This window comes from Lepidochelys kempii, chromosome 5, assembly GCF_965140265.1.
Source record: "Lepidochelys kempii isolate rLepKem1 chromosome 5, rLepKem1.hap2, whole genome shotgun sequence".
Taxonomy (NCBI): Eukaryota; Metazoa; Chordata; order Testudines; family Cheloniidae; genus Lepidochelys; species Lepidochelys kempii.
The window spans coordinates 90244654-90270030 of record NC_133260.1 but is presented as its reverse complement, the minus strand read 5'-3'; the positions used below and the strand labels follow the sequence as shown (position 1 = coordinate 90270030).

At 40.9% G+C, this 25377-nt stretch overlaps 1 protein-coding gene across 10 annotated transcripts in view; it reads left to right on the top strand.

Moving 5' to 3' along the window:
* AOPEP (aminopeptidase O (putative)) overlaps positions 1-25377 on the top strand; it is a 387253-nt gene that overhangs the window by 676 nt on the left and 361200 nt on the right. For 9 of the 10 annotated variants that reach the window (XM_073344964.1, XM_073344963.1, XM_073344965.1 and 6 more), the window contains exons 2-3: positions 937-1001; positions 22326-22394. The gene's annotated coding sequence lies outside the window, so the exon portion shown is untranslated. Of the gene's footprint in view, positions 1-936; positions 1002-15694; positions 15771-18373; positions 18567-22325; positions 22395-25377 lie in introns of all 10 variants that reach the window. The other variant, XM_073344962.1, reaches the window with a different exon arrangement.

The window sequence follows — 25377 nt, the reverse complement described above, 5'->3', positions numbered from 1 at the left end:
TGCTTCCCTGTCACCACCTCTTCCCCACATCCTTCCCTCAGCCTTGTCCCCTTTTACCTCTTAGCCCCGCCCGCGGGACCCACCTCCGCCCGCCCCCAAACCCCGGCTGCTTCCCCGGCAACCTCTTCCCCACATCCCTCCCTTCTCCCGGCCCGGCCCCCACCCAGCCCATCTCGCCTTCCCTTCTTCCCGCGTTAGCCCCCACACGTGCTCCAGCCCCCCACTCATCTCCTCCGGGAGCTGGGCCCTTTCCCCTTCCCGCCTCATCCACTCCCCCCGCAACATCTCAGCCTCCCTCCTGTCCCTGGGGCTTTGCTTTGCTCTGCTCTGCTCTCCTCATTGCGCTGAATCGCTGCTCAGGGCCCAGGAGCCCCTAGGGAGGATGGGTTAAATATTGGAGATAAACTTATCCCCACTCACCTTCCCCAGCACACAGACACATGCATGGGTGGATATGTGGGAAAGCAATTGGTTAGTATATTCAAATTGAAGCACTTTTGGGGTGGGGGGGGGTATGTAGGGTGACCAGATAGCAAGTGTAAAAAATCAGGATAGGGAGTCAGAGGTAATAGGTGCCTATATAAGAAAAAGCCCCCAAAATCGGGACTGTCCCTATAAAATCAGGACATCTGGTCACCCTAGGGGTATGTGATAGGTTGTTGCGTCATCTTCCCCTACAGAAAACCACCTTTAATGGCATTAATAGAGAACAAGTGGAGATACTTCTACTGCACCAAAAAAAATCTAGATACAGCACATGACTGCTGCAAAATCCTAAATCTAGCATATGGATCCTGCTGGATCTTGGCAGTTTTTAGCCCCAAACTGTAAATTGTGCAATCTAAAAAGAAAACAAATGTTGCCTCTCTTACTTCACTAGAAAAATATACTACATTAAATACAATTTAGCTGAAACATGCTGATTTCTTTCCCTAGACCTGAAAAAGAGTGAAAGCTCGAAAGCTTGTACCTTGCACCAGTAGAAGTTGGTTCAATAAAAGGTATTACCTCCTCTACCTTGCCTTTATTAAAATTAAGGGAACTTCAGAATTATACAGAATGGAAAAAAGGAATGATATTGACTGATGGGTTGGGTTTATGGTGTTTTTTCCTAATGGCAGTGGAAGCAATGAAAGGGATTAAGTGGGGGAGCAAAGACTGATTAGACAGGTGTCAGGTTTGGCTTCCTTTCCTATATAGATGGCATCTAAGATGAACTACTTTGACCTGAACAGAAAACATGCTGGTTTTTCCTCCTGGCTAGTCTTTAAGGCAAGCTGGGCAACCATCCAGGTCACTAACATTTTGGGCTAGCAACATTTTCTGAGAGATCAACCTTTGGCATCAGCAGGACATCTGGTTCACTCAGTTACTTTTATCTCCATTGCTCCATTCCAAGGACGCCTTGAGCTTTCATGCTTAAGGGCTATCTGAAATGATTTCAATATAGCTTGAGCACTAAAAGCCTCAACAATTGTAGAGTTGAGTAAAGACAGCTGTACGGAAATGAAACCATAAAGAATATGAAGAATAGATGGGGAGTGGAAGAGACAGGAAGAATGTGTGACAAAAATCATGAGAGTGAAGAAAGAGGCTTGTTACAGCCACTTTTGGGGTGCCAGTATAGTTCAGTGAATGATTTTTTGATTTACCTCTTTGGAAACAGCGAAGCAGGTCTCCCATATATTTGGCCTGGAACTCTCTTTCCGTTCTTCTTTCCTTTGTCCTAGCTTCCTTTCTCTCCCCCTGAATGGAGTGAAATCTGTCTTCTGGCCAGCCACCCTTCCCTGGAACCTGTGCTTTGGGGATGGGACCTAGAGAATGGGTTTTTCATGCCAAATGGCTTCTTTGAGCAGTATAACTCCTTTCAGAGTCGCAGAACCCCATGAAATGTAATGCCTTAGTTGGCTACCTGTCTAACTTACTTTTAATACCGGTTTTTTTTTTTTGAGCTGCAAGGCCTGATATTTGATTGCTAAATATGGTTCTTGATCATAGCCAGAATAAGTTGATCTGGTGAATGCTTAATGAACTGGCCATAGTTCTGAAAAGGGGGTCTTAAAAATCCTGCCTTGCTGACAGTATAACTTAACAGAACCACCACATGCACTAGAGCTGCATCTGCAACTCATATAGATGTAGCTCAGAGAATAATACTTGCAGCCAGATTAAGAGACTAGTTGGTTCAGTGGATGAAACAAGCTTCATTCCCCAAATAAACTGCAGAACTAACCTACCGAAATACCATTATTGAAGGTACTCCAGTGCCATCATGATGTCAAATTACTACACAAACTGCTGATACCCAGTAAAAAGGAAAAGGAAAGAAATAAACTGTTTAAGGCTATGTCTACACTAGCACTTTTGTCGGTCAGGAGTGTGATTTGAACCCCACCCTCCTGACAAAAGTTTAATCGACAAAAAGTGCTGGTGTAAACAGCACTGTGTCGTCAGAGAGCATCTCTCACCAACATAGAGCAGCTACACAGGAGACCTTACAGCTGCAGCAGTACAGGTCCCTCAAATAATGGGTGATATGTGTATATAGACACCTATCAGCCCTTGGCTCAAAGAAGACATTTTGTATATAAGTCAGGGTTGACACTATTCACAGTTTTTAAATATCAACAGTCCTATCTGTGGCACTTTCTAGACAGTCAATATAAATAATGAAGTATTGGAGTGATATGATTCGATTAGCTCAAGACCATGAGTAAAAATATTCTGCTGCATTCCAAATAAGCTGCAAATTTTCGAGGAGCTCTGTTGAAAGCTATACTCCAAGGGGAATGGAATGACAATAAGCTAAACTCATCATCAGGAGGGCAAGTGTTGCTATGGTAAGGTTGTCAGAGGCTAAATAAGGGCTGAACCTACACAGGTTGCATAACAAGAAAAAAAATTTTTTTTCGAACCACATTCAACCTGATCTTTTTGTGCCATTGAAAAGGCGTGGTCAGAAGCAATACCAACATTTGTAACCTGACTCATTACCTCCAAACAAATCTTTGCAGTAATAAGCAACATGATGCAAAAGAGAGCCTCTTCATAACAAGTTTCTACACAGCAACAAGATTTCTGAGTTCTATAAGGTTCACAGTGACTCAGCAAGCTGGTACTTTTCATGGGGACTGCATATTGTGCATCAGACTTTAAACTTTTGTTTAGCAAAAATAAGTCTCTGGGCTTTGTGATAGCAGAGAAAACTCCCCAAATTTAAACCAAGATAGTAATATCTGAGTGTACAGACAGGCCAAAACATTAAGTGCAAGAGAGGTGTGAACTGTCCTACCAAGTAGCAGACCTATAATTTCAAAGGAGTTAATTATGAACCTTGGTGATGACATTTTAAATGTCAACATGAGCTATTTCACTGCTAATCAAAGTGCTCAAGAAACATGCTCATATAATACAGAACTGCACAATTTTATTTTTGCATCTCAAGTGGATGTTATTTGGGAGACTACTTTTTCCCTTCAAGTCTCATCCTTTCATATATACATTGAATTAACAAAGTGAGAGAGGGAGAGAGAAATCTCTGAGAAATGCTGCAGTTTGGTCACTTCACAGTGATGACAATTGTTCATTAACACCAACTGACTGGTATCTAAGGTTTAATGTGAACCATACTGAATGGCAATTCCAGACACATCAGCAATCTCTGGTCAGTTGTATGAAAAGCTGCTGTGAGAACCAGTAGGACCTAAATTACCAATTGATCTTGATATAAAACCCTCAGGGAAGGTCATTCATCACATGGCCAAGCACAGGCTCAAGTCCAAATGTGCAAATCTCATACTGGAATCTCTGCAGGATGCCAGTGGTGTCAAGTACACATAGAATTGAGGGTAAAAATCTTCAAAAGTGGGCGCACATTTCTGCATGCAAAGACTTCATGTACAAACTTCCACGGGTAAGTGCACATGGGAGTCTTTGGATGCCTAGTTTGGGCATTGTCAGAGTGCACACACACTTGCGAAGTTTCGTCTTTTTATAGCCATTGTCTTGATCTCCAGAATGGGATATTTGAAACACTGGTAATCAGTCAGCATGCTAGTATCAAAAGATTCCTGAAAATAAGGGTGGACCTCAATGTGTTTACAAGTGATTGGTAGTCTCCATTTGCTAAGGGGTTGATTAAAGCCTTGAATAATGTATGGCAGCCACACTACTTGCTTTAAACAACAAAGAAGGTTAGACTCATAATTATGAATATGAAGGATCACAGAAGATCATGAGTATCCTTCTCAAAACTGACCAGGAACATTCTGGGAACCAGTGAGTCTCAGTAAAAAGGTCCAAAGAAATCACCACGCCATGCCAGTGCACCTTATTTGTGATGAATGTGGCAAATGCTTCAATAACTAGCTGAAGGAGCTATCACCAGTGTGATGCAGTCTGGATTAATCAGACTGTGCATTATCCAAAAAAGTTCAGACACCAGTACTATGATTTAGGATAAGTAACTTCTTTTAACCTCATTGATAGCACTCTGTGTATCTTCCTAAACTCTGAGTGAAATTGTGGCCCCATTGAAGTCAATGGCAAAACTCCCATAACTTCAGTGAGGCCCAAATTTCATCACTTGTATTTAAGAACATACTGCAGGTAGCTCTCCAGTTATCTAATCTCCAACAGTTTCAACTCCCACAGTTTATTAGGACAACATAGAGGGAAAGAAGAGGTACAGGAAAATTAGCAGTAATACTAAATAAAATGCTTGTCTGTTCTCTTCCAAACTGTCGACATGATGGGTGTGCATCCATCTGGCTTTTCATGTTTCACTTAGATTGTTATTGAACAATATCTAACATAAAGTAAAAGAACTCCCAAGTTTATAAGTGTTATGGGATTAAGTGGTTCCTCTGACAGTATCTATACATATTCTGGTCAAGAGAATGAGAAACTGATAGGTCAGTGGTTATCAATTGGTTGATCACAGTCAACTGTTCGATCCTGGAGACTCATGATCTCCAGCTGTGGCAGGGCTGCCGCCAAGGCAGGCTCCCTGCCTCCCCTGGCCCCATGCCGCTCCTGGAAGCGCCTAGCATACCCCCACAGCCCTTTGGGGAGGGGAGGGGCACGGGTCTCTGCACACTTCTGCCTGCCTGCACTCACCGCCCCCCTCAGCTCCCATTGGCTAGGAACGGAGAACTGTGGCCAATGGGCCGCAGGGGCAGTGCCTGCAGAGGGGCGCGTTGGCACCTTCCGGGAGCGGCATGGGGCTGGGGCAGGCAGGGAGCGTGCCTTAGTCTTGCTGCACCACCAATCGGGAGCCACCCCAGCCCTGAGCCCCCTCCCAGAGTCAGCACCTCAAACCCCCTCCTACACCCTGAACCTCCTCCTGAACCCCAAGCCCTTGCCCCAGCCCATACCCCCCTTCCAGAGCCAGTACCCCTTCCTGCACCCCAACACTCTGCCACAACCCAGAGCCCCCTCCGGCACCCAAATGCTGTCTCAGAGCTTGCATCCCCTCCTGCACCCCAACACTCTGCCCCAGGCTCAGCCTGGAGCCCCCTCCCACACTGCAAATAACTTGGCCCCAGCCCAGAGCCTGCACCCCCTCCTGAACCCCAACCCCTGCCCCAGCCCGTTGAAAGTGAGTGAGAGTGGAGGAGAGTGGGTGATGGAGAGAGGGGGGATGGAGTGAGCGGGGCGGGGCCTTGGGGAAGGGGAGGGGAAGATCCTGAGTTGCACTTCAATTCAAAAAGTGATCTTGTGTGTAAAAAGGTTGGAGACCACTGAGACAGGTGAAGTGGAATGACAAAGGAAACATTTGGAGTCTACTGCAGAGGTGTTTGCACTGGCCAAAGTGTCATGAGATTTTCAAAATATAAGACAAGCTTTTTATTCTAATCTTTATAAATCAGACATACAGCTATATTGAAGACATGCAGTTACACCACTATAAAAGCAGTGTAAGTGAGATCAGAACTGGCACTGTGTGTTATGAAGAATTCTCTTCAGAAATCAGTAAGTTAAACATTTATTGAAAACAAGCTGTGGTATTGGGAGAGAAAGGTCAGTTCTGCTTGATTAAACATTGCTGAATGAGTGCACTTCTATATTACAAAAAAAAACCCACAATGTTGTTTGGGAACAGATGGTGGTTCAGCCAACTGTGGTCATTAGGAAGAGTTATACCTTTACTTATCATATACATTTTGACAGGTTTCTATGCTTTCTCTTTGCTTCATGTGCTGCCCCTATGTCTCATTTTTGGACATGTGCATTTTTGGCGCTATTTTGGAAAAAAAAATATTTCATACATTAGATTTAAATGAGTCAATATAGCTTTCATGCTTTTTCCTGATTTTTAGAGGAAAATTTGCTTTTTACACATCTAGTGTTATTCTAAATAAAGTCTAGTAAACAGGTGTACAAAGTCTGAATGACAGAATAAATAGAAGAATAAAGTGTTGCATGCATTTTTAGAGAGGAACATTTTTATGGAGTTAATACTTTGCTAAATAAAGGCATTAAATAATTTACAAAATCTTACTAACAGCAGAATAAAGTGGCAATACATACGTTAAGATGAATTTTTAGAGGAAAATATTTTATTTGCAGTTAGTACTTTTCTAAATAAAGCTGATTAAACAATTGCACAAAGGTCAGAAAGTATTATTGAGAAACTGTGACTATAGAGTTAGTTACAGACGCTCACCGGGTTATGCAAGACCTGACTTACACAAATTCGCCCTTCCGGAAAAAGTTCCATAAGCCAGAAATAGGATTTTCGAGTTGCGGAAATTTTTGCGTAATGTACGGGTATATGTTTCCGACTTACGCAAAATTTGAGTTTTACAAGGCTTTCCGGAATGGAACTATTGCGTAAGTCGGGGAGCGTCTGTACATATGGCAAGGGATAGCTGCCTTTTAAAACAGCAAGAAAGGGGGGGAAAAAAGGCAGAGAGAAGAGTAAATAAAGCATCTTACGTCACAGACTCATACAGGCCAACAGAATCCCGTGTTCTGGGAGCTTGCAACAAACTGTGCCTCCGTGGTTGAACCAAACAGAAGATATTTAACCACAGGGTCTCTTGGGAAATCACACATCATAGAACATTAAAATGCATCACATTTTCCTGTGTCTTTCTGAACACAGCTCTTCATGGTTTTATCCACTGATATTTAATTTCCCATATTTTCCTGAGTCACTGAACACAACACACTTTCCCAGAGTCACAGTGAACACTGCACTTTATTCATTGCAGCATGTTCAAATGTAAATTAGAGCTAAAATACCAAACAAAAAGAGCATGCATTTCTTTATTAGGCTTTTGATAAAACCTATGTAAATTTTAGCAGACAGCTAAATTCTGTACTAGGTATCAAATTCCTCTTTGTACATAACTTTAGGATTTGTCTTTTAAAGAATGGTAGGCAGTCCCTTATGAAAGACATGCCTAACCTTTATACCAATTTTCCTTATTCCATTTACTTAAAGTTATGCATTTTTTCATAACCTTTTATATTTATTGGAAATTAGTACCTGTAGACTTTAGCTGCAAGGAGGCCTCTTAATTCAAACCCTGTAACACCAGTTTACAGGATATTATTTCAAAAGTGATTTTTGGGATCAGTATATTATCACCATCATTTGGCTTTACAATGAAAAAATGAAAGTTTAAAAAGACTTTTGTAACTGTGTGAAGGAGAGAGATAAAGACTGTTCCCACTAACACTCTTCGCTGAAGAAACATGTCTCCTGCAACCCCCCACTTTTTTTCAGTGGGTTTAGCAAAATAATTTTTTAATCACATGATAAAAATTAAATAAAATGAAAATTGACATCAAATGTTTTATATTGGAGCTATACATTACACCCTTGAGAGGCAAGAACTGGAAATTACTAAGTTTACATAAGTTCCCTAATTATCATTCTGCAATAGAGAGACAAGTCTTTGTTACACCTCAAATTTAGCAAAGTTTTGCCTAAACAAACTGCATAGCATGCAAAATCCCCTCTAAAAATAGTTTGCACATATATAGGTTGTAATTTGTTTTTTATCTGAATCGGAACAAAATGCTTCAATTTTTTCAGCAAAATCGAATTTACAATTTTTTTGATTGAGTAGAACATTCTATTTTGATAAATAACAGAATGTTTCATTCCTATTTTGACTTCTAAAATGTTTTAAAAATTTGAAATAAAGTCAGTTTGAAATGAAAAATCAAAACATTCTGTTCCAATACTGTAAAAATGGAATGCTTCATTTTGTTTTTTTCCTAAATAAAATTTCATTATAATCAACATGGTCCTTTCTAGATTTCCAAAAAAACAGCATTGTCAAACAGAAAAATCAGAATCATGAAAAGTATGGCTGGAAGGGATCTCAAGAGGTCATCTAGTCCATCCCGCTGTCTGAGGCAGGAGCAAATATACCTATACCATCCCTGACAAGTGTTTGTTCCTCCTGTTCTTAAAAATTTCCAGTGATGGGGATTCCACAGCCTTCCTTGGAAGGCTATTCCAGAATTTAGAAAGTTTTTCCTAATAGCCAACAAATCTCCCTTGCTACAGATTAAGCTGATTACATCTTGTCCTATCGTTGGTGGACACAGAGAACAATTGATCACTGTCCTCTTTGTAACAACCCTTAAAATAGTTGAAGAATTATCAGGTCCTCCCCCCTCAATCGTCTTTTCTTAAGACTAAACAAGCCAAGTTTTTTTTTTAAACTTTCATCATAGATCAGGTTTTCTAAACCTTTCATAGTTGTTGTTCTCCTGTAGATTTTCTCGAATTTGTCGTAAGAACAGAAGAATGGCAATACTGGGTCAGACCAAAGGTCCATCTAGCCCAGTATCCTGTCTTCTGACAGTGGCCAATGTCAGGCACCCCAGAGGGAATGAACAGAACAGTTAATCATCAAGTCATCCATCTCCTGTCACTTATTCCCAGCTTCTGGCAAACAGAGGCTAGGGACACCATCCCTGCCCATCCTGGCTAATAGCTATTGATGGACCTATCCTCCAGGAACTTATCTAGTTCTTTTTTGAACCTTGTTATAGTCTTGGCCTTCACAACATCCTCTGGCAAGGAGTTCCACACGTTGACTATGTGTTTGTTTTAACATGCTGCCTATTAATTTAATTTGGTGACCACTAGTTCTTGTTTCAGAGTAACAGCCATGTTAGTCTGTATTCGCAAAAAGAAAAGGAGTACTTGTGGCACCTTAGAGTCTAACCAATTTATTTGCGCATAAGCTTTCATGAGCTACAGCTCACTTCATTAGATGCATACTGTGGAAAATACAGAAGATGTTTTTATACACACAAACCATGAAAAAATGGGTGTTTATTACTACAAAAGGTTTTTTCTCCCCCCCACCCTACTCTCCTGCTGGTAATAGCTTATCTAAAGTGATCACTCTCCTTACAATGAGTATGATAATCGAGGTGGGCCATTTCCAGCACAAATTCAGGGTTTAACAAGAACGTCTGAGGGACGGGGGGGGGGGGGGGGGGGAGGGGAGGGGAGGAATAAACATGGGGAAATAGGTTACTTTTTATAATGACTCAATCATTTCCAGTCTCTATTCAAGCCTAAGTTGATTGTATCTAATTTGCAAATTAATTCCAATTCAGCAGTCTCTTGCTGGAGTCTGTTTTCGAAGTTTTTTTGTTGAAGGATAGTCACTTTGAGATCAGAAATTGAGTGACCAGAGAGATTGAAGTGTTCTCCGACTGGTTTTTGAATGTTACAATTCTTGACATCTGATTTGTGTCCATTTATTCTTTTATGTAGAGACTGTCGAATTTGCCCAATGTACATGGCAGAGGGCCATTGCTGGCACATGATGGCATATATCATATTGGTGGATGTGCAGGTGAACGTGCCTTTGATAGTGTGGCTGATGTTATTAGGCCCTGTGATGGTGTCCCCTGAATAGATAGGTGGACACAGTTGGCAACCGTTGCAAGGATAGGTTCCTCAGTTAGTGGTTCTGTTGTGTGGTATGTGGTTGCTGGTGAGTATTTGCTTCAGGTTGCGGGGCTGTCTGTAGGCAAGGACTGGCCTGTCTCCCAAGATTTGTGAGAGTGTTGGGTCATCCTTTAGGATAGGTTGTAGATCCTTGATAATGCATTGGAGGGGTTTTAGTTGGGGGCTGAAGGTGACAGCTAGTGGCGTTCTGTTATTTTCTTTGTTAGGCCTGTCCTGTAGTAGGTGACTTCTGGGAACTCTTCTGGCTCTATCAATCTGTTTCTTCACTTCCGCAGGAGGGTATTGTAGTTGTAAGAATGCTTGATAGAGATCTTGTAGGTGTTTGTCTCTGTCTGAGGGGTTGGAGCAAATGCGGTTGTATCACAGAGCTTGGCTGTAGACAATGGATCGTTTGGTGCGGTCAGGGTGAAAGCTAGAGGTTCTTGTGTTATGAGAAGGAGTAAATAACACTTCCTTATTTACTTTCTCCACACCAGTCATGATTTTATAGACCTCGATCATATCCCTCCTTAGTCGTCTCTTTTCCAAGCTGAAAAGTCCCAGTCTTATTAATCTCTCCTCATACGGAAGCCATTCCATACCTCTAATAATTTTTGTTGCTGTTTTCTGAACCTTTTCCAATTCCAATATATCTTTTTTGAGATGGGGTGACCACATCTGCACGCAGTATTCAACGTGGGGGCGTACCATGGATTTATATAGAGGCAGTATGCTATTTTCTGTCTTATTGTCTATCCCTTTCTTAATGATTCCCAACATTCTGTTTGCTTTTTTGACTGCCACTGCACATTGAATGGATGATTTCAGAGAACAACCCTCAATGACTCCAATATCTCTTTCTTGAGTGGTAACAGCTAATTTAGACTCCATCATTTTATATGTATGCTTGGGATTACGTTTTCCAATTTGAATTACTTTGCATTTATCAACACTGAATTTCATCTGCCGTTTTGTCGCCCAGTTACGCAGTTTTGTGAGATCCTTTTGTAGCTCTTTGCAGTCTGCCTGGGACTTAACTGTCTTGAGTATTTTTGTATCATCTGAAAATTTTGTCACCTCACTGTTTACCCATTTTTACAGCTCATTTATGAATATGTTAAACAGGACTGGCCCCAATACAGACCCCTGGGGAACACCACTATTTACCTCTCTCCATTCTGAAAACTGACCATTTATGCCTACCCTTTCTTTCCTATCTTTTAACCAGTTACCAATCCATGAGAGTGCCTTCCCTCTTATCCCATGACCGTTTACTTTGCTTAAGAGGGACCTCTCAAAGGCTTTCTGAAAACCTAAGTTCACTATATCCACTGGATTCCCCCTTGTCCACATGGTTGTTTACCCCCTCAAAGAATTCTAGTAGATTGGTGAGACATGATTTCCCTTTACAAAAACCATGTTGACTCTTCCCCAGTAAATTATGTTCATCTATGTGTCTGACAATTTTGTTCTTTACTATAGTTTCAACCAGGTTGCCGAGTTCTGAAGTCAGGTTTACTGGCCTATAACTGCTGGGATCACCTCTGGAGCCCTTTTTAAAAATTGGCATCACATTAGCTATCCTCCAGTCATTTGGTACAAAAGCTGATTTAAATGATAGGTTACACACTATAGTTAGTAGTTCTGCAATTTCACATATGAGTTCCTTCAGAACTCTAGGGCGAATACCATCTGGTCCTGATGACTTATTACTGTTGAGTTAATCAGTTTGTTCAAAAACCTCCTCTAGTGACACCTCATTCTGGGACAATTCCTTAGATTTGTCACCTAAAAAGAATGGCTCAGGTTTGGGAATCTCCCTCACATCCTCAGCCATGAAGACTGATGCAAAGAATTCATTTAGTTTCTCCGCAATGGCCTTATCGTCCTTGACTGCTCCTTTAGCATCTCGATCATCCAGTGGCTCCACTGGTTGTTTAGCAGGTTTCCTACTTCTGATGTACACAGATTTCCTAATGTATGGCACCCACAATTGGACACAGGATTCCAGGTGAGGCCTCACCACTGCCGAGTGAAGCAGGAGAGTTACCTCCATTTGTGTTATGTACAACAATCCTGTTAATAGAGCTCACAATGATACTGCCCTTTTTGGCAACTGCATCACATTGTTGGCTTCTATTCAATTTATGATCCAGTATAACCCCCAGATCCTTTTCACCAGTACTGCCTAATCAGTTATTGTCAGTGACTGGGACATGGGTCATGTGTAGTGGTCAGAACAGGAGTCAGGCCAAAGCCAAGGGTCAGAGGCAGAGCAGGAGTTATGAGCCAGGAGTCAGAGCCCAAGGTCATAACCAGAGTCAAATTCCAGAGCCAAGAGTTGGACCAGGGTTACCTGGAGTGGGACAAGGCATGAGCTATTGCAAACATGGGCAAATGCTTTTGAGTAGCTATTGACCTGCTGCTGATGGGGTTAAGAGCTGGTCTGCAGGCTCATCCAACCAATCAGGCAGTGTTACAAATTAGGCAGCCATGCTTCAGGTCAGCTGGATACATTAGGTTGCCCAGAGACTGGCCCTACTCCAGGCTCTTCTTTCTGACAATTACTCCCCGTTTTGTATTTGTGCATTGGATTTTTCCTTCCTAAGTGTAGTACTTCGCACTTGTCATTATTGAACTTCATTTTGTTGATTTCAGACCAATTCTCCAATTTATCAAGATGATTTTTAATTCTAATCCTGTCCTCCACAGTGTTTGGAACCCCTCCCAGCTTTGTGTCATCTGCCAATTTTATAAGTGTACTCTCTGCTTTTTTATCTAAGTCTAAGGAAAATATTGAATAGTACTAGACCCAGGACAGATCCCTATATGACCCCATTAGACAAATCCTGGAGTGGTGGGTGAAATTCTGTGGCCTGCGTTGTGCAGGAGGTCAGACTAGATGATCATAATGGTCCCTTCTGACCTAAATATCGATGAATCTATGAATCCTTCCAGACTGACAGTGAACCGTTGAAAAAACATACTGAAAGAGTAATTATCAATCAGTAGTTTACCCATTACTAATTTCATCTAGACCACATTTTGGTAGTTTGCTGGTGAGAATGTCATATGGGACAGTGTCAAAAGCCTTACTAAAATCAAGATACATCAAGGCTGCTGCTTACCCACTCACTATCCATTAGACCAGTAATCGTGTCAAAGAAGGAAATTAGGTTGACTGGCATGTAGCTATACTGGCTATTATCTCCTGTTATCCTCTAGGTATTTATAATTAATTGTTTAATAATTTTAAAAAGTGTTCTGTTGGAAAATTTGGACTATCTAATATCTCATTGCAAAATCAGTATCACAGTTGGCACTAACTGGCACCCTGTCAGCAATTTTTGCAGAGAAGCTGTGTTGGACTGGGTATTGTCCACAATAAATCATATAGAATTGACATTTTGGAGAATTATTGACAACTGTGGTAACATGAAGGTTCTGATTTGATGAGAGCTGCATTGTGTATGACTCCTTAAGCTGAGGCAGCTAACCAAATTTGAAGAGACAGACTTATTTATATGCAAATAACTATTTTAATAGTTATTTGCAAGCCAAGAGGCTATGAGCACTATCATTGCCAGGAAGCATTGGAGATGGATTGGCCATGTGCTTCAGATAGAAACTGATTCCATCACCAGAGTGGCAATAAGATGGACACCTGAAGGCAAGTGAAAACGAGGCTGCCTGAAAACAACATGGTGAAGAGCTGTGGAAGCCGAGCTGAAAAACATGGGGCACAGCTGGGGAACCATTGAAAGACTTGCTAGAAACAGAGAGGCGTGGAGGAGCTTCGTCACTGTCCTAAATGCCAGAGGTGTAATGGGAACATGATGATGATGATGATCACCCATCTTGACTCAAAGGGTGATACATGTTTGAAGTGATACATGTTAACTGAAAGGAGATTAAAAACAGTCTATTCAGGGATAGGGTGACCTGACAGCAAGTGTGAAAAATCGGGACTGAGGTAATAGGAGCCTATGTAAGAAAAAGACCCAAAAATCAGGACTGTCCCTATAAAAGCGGGACATCTGGTCACCCTATTCAGGGAAGCTAATTTCCATTCAATATTGAATGAAACTGAATGTACAGTGGCAGAGGGGATGTCAATCTCAAGATCCATTTTAGAACTTCTCTTTGATTAGAAGTCAGTAGGTAATAAAGGTTGTTAACACCTAAACATCAGAGGGAGATACAGAGGAGCTGGATTCTTCTCACTGTAGGAAATATTTGACCTCTGAAATAGAAATGCTTAGACAAAGTCTGAGAGTTTGACAGATTTCTGAACTCATAAAGGTAAGGATGTGATTCAGTGATGTAAGGCACTATATTGTAACTACAGTGTCTAACCTATTTCACTAGGCTGTTACCTAGATAAGGTTGCCAGTTTTGGTTAGACATATTCCTGGAGGTTTCATCACATGACATCATCTTTAATTAAAGATTCATCTTTAATTTCTGGAGACTCCAGGACAGTTCTGGAGGGTTGGCAATTCTAACCCAAACTCAAGGCTAGACATAAATTAATAGTTTTATCTGTTTTACTTTTTCTCTTACTTTTAAAAGGTAAGCATTGCTTTCTTTAAGACACTTTGCCACTGCAGTTCATTCTTGAGGAAAATTAATTTCTGAACGCTGGTGAGAGGGAGAAGGTGACCGACACAGGATATTCAAACAAATATGTAGGCCAGAAAGGTACAAATCCCATAAGATGCTGCCAGACAATGGCTGCTGTCAGGGGCAATGGGACCATGAGGATTGTTGGGAATAAATAGTCTGTATAATAAACTATGCTCATAACCCTGCAAAGAGAAGCACTTTCGTGGGAAATCTTACACTGTCATTGTGTTATGTGAGTGAACAGAGGTTTTCACTCCTATCTGTCTGTCTATCAACTTTCATTATTAATAAATTTGCATGATAGTTTATTTTTAAAATTTAGGAAAAACTGAAAATTCTATGTGGAGCACTGGTTAGTCTGTTCACCCCTAGAGCAATCAGGGCTTAGGTATAAAACAGCTGCCTAACTGCTGACAGTGACTTACAAAAGAGAATTTAAACTGCTTTTCATTATTGTAGTAAATTAACTTTAGAAATAGTCTAGTCCATTTGGATCTGTGAGTGGTTCATCTCCCCACATATGCTATTCTTTAACGAGCAGAATCAAGAGTTATTTAAACTTTACACTGTCTTAAACGGTGGAAATTAGCTAGTTCCCGATACTAAAGTATGAATTTGATGGTAGATTATATCTTTATCTATGTTACGATGTTTAGTGGCTGTTCATCTCGCTTGTCCACTGTATATATTGTACCCAAGGTTGGATTAAGATACTCTGGGCCCCTGGACACATCTCACACCATTGTTTCTCCCCTCTTTGTTGTGGCAGGGGATGCCCATACAAGAGTTGTCTCTGAGTGGACTGCCACTGCTTTTCTATGGGCATGTTGGGAACTCCGCCACTTCCTCTTTTCATGCAGGCTGCGTGGTCTGTCTTGCAGGAGGGAGGGCTTATTCCCCACAACTAGCAGAGAACTCTGGTGGGGTTCAGCTGACCTGTGATCCTGTGATGGAGAGGTGCTGGTGGAAATATGGCACATAGCTGAGACTCAACATCACCTCAAACATTTTATTACTAAGCTGTATTGTAATTGGAAGTGATCCTCCAGAAAAGTTAACTTCAGAGAAATGTTTTGTTGTGTTAAAAAAATTGATTCCCCATTGTTTCTTACTCCATCCTCTATCATTGCTTACCAGGCCCCAAGCAATAGATCTTTGCTGCACACTGTCCCTGACAACTGGAAACAGGAAGGTTTAGAACTGTGAAGTATAGGTAAGTCTTAGTCTGAAAACGCTGTAGGAGAAGGCTTTTGTACCTAATAATTAGGTATATTCTTGACAGCAAATCCTAGTTCAAGCTTCTTTCTCCACAGTACCACTAACTGGTATTTGGCTTATCTGTTCTACTTGTAAGTAGCTTGGAAACTTAGCGCCTACAAGCCCACTTCTTCTGAAGAGCAGGAAACCTTCTGCTGATTCTTGGCATATTTGTTAATATATACCCCATACAAAGTATATGACTAAAGATATTTAGATTCTTAGGCTGTTCCTGATACTTTTTTGATTGAGCAAAAATGTATACTAGTCTCAATAAATAGCTTTATAATTTCATTAACCTTAATGGCAAGTTTTTTTTATGTAGTGACTGATATCTTTATAAAATTGCTGGAAAAACTGGTTGTAAATCCAGCTTGTTGACTGCCTGTTCTGCAGCCATCTTCATACGCTACCCTCTATATGACCTTTGGCCTGTTCAGAAGGTCCAGATTTAAATTGATTTAAATCACTAGTCAGGAAGACTCGATTTAATCATGGTTTTCTACATAAAAGTGCATTCTTGTTGGTTGTTATAACCTTAATACATATTCTTCACAACGCAGAGATAGATGTAGGTTTCATTTTTAGAAGGTACACACTATACATTTTTAAACAGTGATTTATTTTGAAAACTTTTCAGATTAGTTTTAGAGCTATATCACAAAATGAATGATTGTTTGGTTATTTCATTTACCAAAGATAATTGAAGCAGATATTTATGAAGTCATTGAGAGGTGAACTATCTCCAGTTCAGCACAGACATTTAAAATTGTTTTATTTAACTAAAACAACATTAAGTATTCTGGATTTTTTTCTTCAAAAGCAAACATATAATATTTTAACAAAACAAGTATATGTCCCTTGCTTCTCACATTTATCTCCAGACTTCTTCTCCTTGTCCAGACCTATTCCATCCCCAACAATCTTCTATTCATTGCACTTTTTGAAACTTTGCACTTTTAGAGAGAGGTAAGGGATTGACTGTGTACACAAATTTGCAGAGGGACAATAGAGTTGAGGTCTGTTATTTCTCACCGCTATATATTATTTATTTATTTAAAACATTTTTTGCTGTTAACAAGTATGTTACCTCTGGAGACACAAATCCACAGTTTCAGAACTGCAAAACTAAGCATCTCTGATGGTTTGTTCTAGACTGAGTACTGAGTCCCATTGGGTAGATAGAAAGATGAACCTAAATAATCTATACAGAAGCCTCTGGAACCCCATAAAATTGGGTCCCTAATCCATGAACTATTGGAACTCATTTACAAAACTTTTCTTAAACATTACATGAATATATTGTCTCATACTATCTAATTAGAATTTATAATCCCTATTCCATGATGAGATATCTTTGAGCTGTAATGTATCTTAATTCAAACTATCTTTAGCTAGGTTTTTTCCTCAGAAAGCATTTTATCAAAAAAAAAATCGATCTTTTAAATTTTTTTTAAAAAAAATCATTGATTTTTATCCATCCTGGTCCAGTATATGATCTGCTGCTACTGATGTAGTACCATGCTAATGTCAGAAGAAGAAATTATTTGGAAGAGCACAACACACCAAACTGGAGATGCATTTTTTTTGATATATGGAAATGTATTGCCACACCATTAAAAGCTCTATTCTGCCATCATGTGGCACAGTCTCTCCCCTGTCCCCTCTTCTTTCTTTCTTTAACATAATTTAAGTTACATGGTTCCTTTGGATAAATCACAGAAAAATTGCATTCTGCTCTCGTAAAGAGAGAGGCATCATTGACAGCTTACGGGGTGAGGGGCACATCTCATCAGTGAAGAGAGAAACATACATAATGAGGAACAATTCACCAGGTAATATAGTGACCACAATCTAGTGCTCTCACACTTCAGTGAAGGTACTCAGATACTGCAGTGACGAGCATGGGCATAGATACACAGGTAAGGCACGAGATTTGGAGTCGAGATGTGCGTATTATTCTCACTTCTGTCACACACTTGCTGCCAGACCATGGGCAAATTACTTTGAACAGGAAGCCAGGGTTTCAATTTCTCCATCTGTAGTTGAAATATTTCATTAATTTACATAATGGCTATCACAATGGCTGGACACATTGAATAAGCCAACATCAGACATCCAGCACTTATGGTGGTTGTTATATGTAGATCTTAAAGCTATTCTCTCACTTTATAAAGTTATCATTATGAAGACTGTGGGCCAGATTCTGACCTTAGTTACACCCCTGTGCAGCTCTATGGAATAGGATTGCATGGGGTGTGCTTCAGGGCAAAGTTTGACCTGAAGTATCTGTAAAACTCAGCACATTTCCCGGATGATACACACACCTCTTTAAAAAAGAGGAGTCTGCTAATCATGTAGATTTTCTCCTGCTCCTCCAGCTCCACTCAGTGCTAATATGAAGTTCTTCCCATCAAAAAATAGGACACAATTTCACGAAGGATTGTGATAAAATCATTTAAAAACTATAATGTATGAAAAATTAAATTTGGTGTTTAGTTATAGGCATTTCTATTTAAACAAAATCTCTTCAATTTAAAGTCTTGATTTTCCTTTCAGTTATAGAATTGCTTGGGTGCACAAGTTTACCACCAGATGGCAGTGCTCGTTTGTTCCAAGTTTCGCATAACAGTACACCAGCAATCATTTGCCAGGCACACAAGACTGTTCCAAGCATCCACATTTTTCTGTTTCCTCAAAAAAGTTATCAAACCCTGTGCACTGGAGACTTCTTTAATACATGGTGGTCCAAGTAAGTGGAAGAGTGAACATTATTATTATTGGCACCTTAGAGACTAACAAATTTATTTGAGCATAAGCTTTCATGAGCTACAGCTCACTTCATTGGATGCATCTGATGAAGTGAGCTGTAGCTCACAAAAGCTTATGCTCAAATAAATTTGTTAGTCTCTAAGGTGCCACAAGTACTCCTTTTCTTTTTGTGAATACAGACTAACACAGCTGCTACTCTGAAACTTATTATTATTATTTTATTTATTTGTATTACTGTAATTCCTAGAATCCCTAGTTGTGGACCATGTAGCCCTGTAAAATGTTTGTTCCCTTATGAACATTTAATTTAGAGACAGGAGTAACAATTCAAGCATATCAGTGACGTAAATTGATACATGGCAGATTCCTTCCTCTAGTAGATGTACTAATCTGAAAACTGTGAATGACATGTGCCTGTTCAGTACAGAGAAATGTTTTTTAAACTGTTATTTCTTTTGTTGAAATGGAACCATTTGTACTTCCGAATAACACTTTATTCATTGTACTCACTCTTCCGTTCCCTCTTCTTCTTTTATTGGATTCTTATTATGCTCCCACACTTTGCAAAAGATGGTGATGTAGTGGCATTAAACTTTCCACTTTAGCTTTCTCAGAAACAGCCTAAAACAATGGCTCTTAGGTTCTCAGTGTGTTTCCAGAAAACGGTGATGAAATGTCATTAATCTTACCACTTTGGCACACATTGTGCTTAGGTGGATTTTGCTCAGGGATTTTCTTTGAGTTTCAGGCCGAGGTCTCCAAAGCAGTGGCAACCCAGCACATCTGTGCCTCTACTGCAGTTATGGGCAGTAGCTTCAGTAGTCACTGTGCCCCCCTATACAGGGAGATAGGGATGTATGGATCCACATAGTCATGGATCTCCTTGTTACACCCTCTCTTCTTGCCAGGCCTGCTGCCAAGCCCACCCTTTGCATATTGCCCCAGTTGGACCGTCCTCTGGTATTCATTTAGGTGATGATAGGTGCACATAGGCTGCAGAAGTGCAGTGTGCAGATACAAAATTTGTATCTGCATCCGATCTGCAAATATGTGTGGATTTGCTGGGCTCCACTGAGCAGCCTGTTCCCCTTCCCACAAAAGTGGAACCACATAGTGCAATCAATCTTTTTATATGTTCCATGAGGAAGGAGGGCAAGACTTGGTCTTTAGTGTATGTGGTTGTCTTGTGCTGGACACTGTGTGATCTGTTTACCTATGTTTAGGATCGTGTGTTTTGTGTAGTTCCACACTTATAGAATCTGTCCCTTGCTGCAGAATTTTGCTTGAGAATCTAGGTTTTCACTTAAATAAAAAAAGGGGTGGGGGTCTAGCCTTTTTGGTTGCAAAGAAAACCTTGAAAATGTCACCTGAATGTTAACTAATGCACTGTCATCTTCCTGAATCTGCAGATAGCCTAAAACAATGTCTTTGAGGCTCTCAGTGTGTCTAAAACTTGAGTTAGTCAATAAAATTTTAAACACTACTTAGCAGCTACTGTAGATGCATCTTAACACTCATTAAATGGTGTTAGTTGGTCATGGGCAACCTGAGGTTGACTACTGCAAGCTAAAAAAATTTAAGCAAGGGTTAAATTTAGGGCTTGTCTCCACTTGGATATTTACCAAAATAACTATTCTGGAATAATTATTTTGGTAAATGTCCGAGTGTAGACAAGCCTTCAGAGCATTTACATTATGGTTTTTCACTAAACTGATTTTAAATTGATCTGGTTAAACGAGTGCAACTTTTCTAAAAGATAGTTAAGACCCAAGCAGACTGCGAAGAGCTACAGAAGGATCTCTCAAAACTGGGTGACTGGGCAACAAATTGGCAGATGAAATTCAGTGTTGATAAATGCAAAGTAATTCAAATTGGAAAACATAATCACAACTATACATATAAAATGATGGGGTCTAAATTAGCTGTTACCGCTCAAGAAAGAGATTTAGGAGTCACTGTGGATAGTTCTCTGAAAACATCCATTCAGTGAGCAGCAGTAGTCAAAAAAAGCAAACAGAATGTGGGGAATCATTAAGAAAGGGATAGATAAGACGGAAAATACTATATTGCATCTATATAAATCCGTGGTACACCCACATCTTGAATACTGCGTGCAGATGTGGACACCTCATCTCAAAAAAGATATGTCAGAATTGGAAATGGTTCAGTAAAGGGCAAGAAAAATTATTAGGGGTATGGAATGGCTTCCATATGAGGAGCTATTAATAAGAGTGAGACTTTTCAGCTTGGAAAAGAGACAACTAAGGGGGGATATAATAGACGTCTATAAAATCATGACTGGTGTGGAGAAAGTAAATAAGGAAGTGTTATTTATTCCTTCTTATAACACAAGAACTAGGGGACACCAAATGAAATTAATAGGCAGCAGGTTTAAAACAAACAAAAGGAAGTATTTTTTTCACACAACACACAGTCAACCTGTGGAACTCCTTGCCAGAGAATGTTGTGAAGGCCAAGACTATAACAGCGTTCAAAAAAGAACTAGATAAGTTCCTGGAGGATAGGTCCATCAATAGCTATTAGCCAGGATGGGCAGGGATGATGTCCCTAGCCTCTGTTTGCCAGAAGCTGGGAATGAGTGACGGGATGGATGACTTGATGATTAACTGTTCTGTTCATGCCCTCTGGGGTGCCTGGCATTGGCCACTGTCAGAAGACAGGATACTGGGCTAGATGGATCTTTGGTCTGACCCAGTATGGCCATTATTATGTTCTAGTATAGATAGGGCCTAATTCATATTTGAGGCTAGAAAGGAATAAGAAAAATAAGTGGCTGATAAACTTCTTGACTTCCTACCATTCCCCGTAAGGACAAAAACTGCAAGCAAGCCACAGGCTGCAGAGGGGATGGAAAACTGCTCTGAGTGCTTTTTTGGATACTTGCCATTCTATGAATACTTAATTATATATTTAAAGCAAAACAATTTTTTTCTCATATTTAGCTAAATTTTTTTTCACAAATACGGTCTTTTCTTGTCTACAATCTAAAGTCAGTTGTTTTGGAATCAGGAAAGGTCTCTGCTGCTTCATGTTCTTATTTCACCAGTAATCTCTTCATTTTTACTAATGGCATGCATTTAAATCCCTTTAAATATTAACAGTAGTGCCAGAGAATACAAGTTCAGCACATAAAGGCCTGTCTGAATTAGTACAGAATTTCTGAATAGGTGTGGGCTGTGGTTATTTTACTTTAAGTAAATGAACTTTGCTGCAGTAATATCCCATTACTACAGATCATATGTACTGCTGGAAAATAAATCAGCTTGTCAGCAAATCTGGGTGTTCTGACTTTACATACATTATACAGATATTTAACATGTGTGCCTTTGCTCTCCACTGTACTACTCTTGCTTGAGTGGATTTTATACTACTCTTGCTAGCTGAAATACTGCAAAGTGGCATGAAGAACAGGGTGACGCTGTAAGCCTTTTCATTCAGGGTGAGAGAGTCTGAGGATAGGACTGGGAGCCAGGCATTCTCAAATTTTAATGCTGTCTGTGACACTGATTCCGTGGAAGGCCCGTTTTATGGGTTGGTTTGGTGGTCACTTGATGGTGCCATGGCAGGAGCAGGGAGGATTTCTGGTGCTTGGAGGCTTGGCCACCTCAGGACTCTTGTCTAAAGCAAGTCCTAACCTAGCTTCACTTCTCTTACCTCCATGAACACTTCTCCTTTCCCACACTGTGCTCCCACTATGAGCCACCTCTTTCCATTGCAGGTCCCAGCTGCTCTTTCATGCTGTGAACCAAGGAGCAGAGAGAGACGACCACAGAACCTAAACAACCAGGTACTTGAATTCAGGAACTGTGTCTGTAGCTAGGCGATGTGGCCTCCCTCTCACGCTGACAGAGCGGAATCACTCCCTGCCCTCTGGTGGATGCAGCCAGGTTAGAGCCCCCCTTTGCACCAGAAGCAGAGGCTATGGAACAGGAAGTATAAGATGCGAGGCCTCTAGCTCAGTTGAGGGAGAGCCCAGGAAGGAGTTGGATGTCTCTGCCTTGCTGCAGGCCCTTGAGCCAGGTTAGGGCCCCCCTTTGCACCAGAAGCAGAGGCTGTGGAACAGGAAGTATAAGATGCGAGGCCTCTAGCTCAGTTGAGGGAGAGCCCAGGAAGGAGTTGGATGTCTCTGCCTTGCTGCAGGCCCTTGAGTCAGGGACCAACCCTGCCCCGGAGGAATTCCCCAAGGAGCTGCCGAGTACCCTGAGGAGCCTGAGGGCCCGTGAGCGGCGAAGCCCTTCGAACAGATAGCAATAGGAAGTAGCCCAGAGAAACCAGACATTAGTCTGGTTGTGTTTGCTGAATCCAGAGTTGGTGTGTTTTGGGAGGATCCCTGCTGACCCAGGGGAGGATTACTCGCCACTGGTAGGGCTTTGGGCTGGGACTTGGTGGAGTAGGTTGGGCCTGGGTCCTCCTACCCTCTGCTGCCAGCCCCACTCCTGGGTGGCAGCCTACCCACTTTAGGCCAGATGGCCTCCATTTGTTTGCTGTTTGCCCTACCCAGGGAGGTGGGCCATAGACTGCAGTTGCTCTGCCCTGCCCAAAGGGCTTGAGCCTGACACCGTCTGCTCCAAAGATACAGCTGGGTTGAAGACTGATAATTGCCCTGTTCTGCCCCATTGGCACATACCATGCTAATTCCTTGTCAATTGGCCATCAGCCAGTAGGTAGCATGGAGAGGTGGAGTGGCCTCCCTCCGAGGCTGATAGGGAGGAATCACTCCAAGCCACTACAGTGTCCGAGAAGGGACAAGGTCTTTGGTTGTCTGATATTAGGGCTATGTGAGGGATTTTAATAGAGATGGAAAGGAAGAGGAAGGACCCACAAACATGGTACTAGAAAGGCACTCTCACAAGGCAGAGAAGAGTGTATTTCTCATACTATTAGTGTGCTAATATATAACCTCTCAAAAATTATTAGAATTTTGAAGCTTCCACAGCAAACTTCAGGCTTCATTTTCAGTAGTGGCCCCCTATGTATGTCCCTGCATATGGATTTAGGTACTTAACTGTAGGCATTCAAGTTTGAAAACTTAAGACTTTGTTTTGTGGATCTGAGTTTTGGTAACTATCAAAACTATTTTGGTACGAGTAGGACAATACTCACTCAATCTGTTACTAGTTGAATCACAGAATCGTAGGACTGGAAGGGACCTTGAGAGGTCATCTAGTCCAGACCCCTGCACTCATGGCAGGACTATGTAATAACTAGACCATCCCTGACAGGTGTTGTCTAACCTGCTTTTAAAAATCTCCAGGGATGGAGATTCCACAACCTGCCTAGGCAATTTATTCCAGTGCTTAAGCACCCTGACAGGAAATTTTTCCTAATGTCCAACCTAAACCACCCTTGCTGCAATTTAATTCCATTGCTTCTCATCCTATCCTCAGAGGTTAATGAGAACAAATTTTCTCCCTCCTGCTTGTAACAACCTTTTATGTACTTGAAAACGGTTATCATGTCCCCTCTCGGACCTCTTTTTTTCTCCAGACTGAACAAATCCAGTTTTTTCAATCTTCCCTCATAGGTCATGTTTTCTAGACCTTTAATCATTTTTGTTGCTTCTTCTCTGGACTTTCTCCAATTTGTCCACATTTTTCCTGAAATGTCACACGCAGAATTGGACACAATACTCCAGTTGAGGTCTAATCAGCACAGAGTAGACTGCAAGAATTCTCGTGTCTTGCTTACAACACTCCTGCTAATACACCTTAGAATGATGTTTGCCTTTTTTTTTTTTTTGCAAGTGTTACACTGTTGACCCATATTTAGCTTGTGATCCACTACGACCCCAAAATCCCTTTCTGCAGTACTCCTTCATAGGTAGTCATTTCCCATTTTGTATATGATTGTTCCTTGCTAAGTGGAGTAGTTTGCCTTTGTCCTTATTTAATTTCATCCCATTTACTTCAGACCATTTATCAAGTTTGTTCAGATCATTTTGAATTTTAATCCTATCCTCCATAACACCTGGAACCCCTCCCAACTTGGTATCATTTGCAAACTTTATATGTACTCTCTATGTCAGTATCTAAATCATCAATGAAGATACTGGACAGAACCTGCGGGACCCTACTCGATATGCCCTTCCAGCTTGACTGTGAACCACTGATAACTACTCTCTGGGAAGAGTTTTCCAACCAGTTATGGACCCACTTTATAGTAGCTCCATCTAGGTTGTATTTCCCTAGTTTGTTTATGAGATGGTCATGTAAGACAGTATTAAAAGCCTAACTAGGTCAAGATATATCACATGTACTGCTTTCCCCCCATCCACAAGGCTTGTTACCCTGTCAAAGAAAGCTATTAGGTTGGTTTGACAAGATTTGCTCTTGACAAATCTATGCTGACTATTAGTTATCAACTTATTCTTTTCTAGGTGTTTGCAAATTGATTGCTGAATTATTTGCTCCATTATCTTCCTGGGTACTGAAGGTAAGATGACTGGTCTGTAATTCCCCGGGTTGTCCTTATTTCCCTTTTTACACTATATTTGCCCTTTTCCAGTCATCTGGAATCTCTCCCGCCTTCCATGACTCTTCAGAGATAACTGCTAATAGCTCAGATATCTCCTCAGTCAGCTCCTTGAGTATTCTAGGATGTATTTCATCAGGTGACTTGAAGATGTCTAACTTGTCTAAGTAATTTTTAACTTGTTCTTTCCCTATTTTAGCCTCTGATTCTACCTAATTTTCACTGGCATTCACTATGTTAGCCATTCAATCACCACCAACCTTCTTAGTGAAAACCGAAACAAAAAAATCATTTAGCAC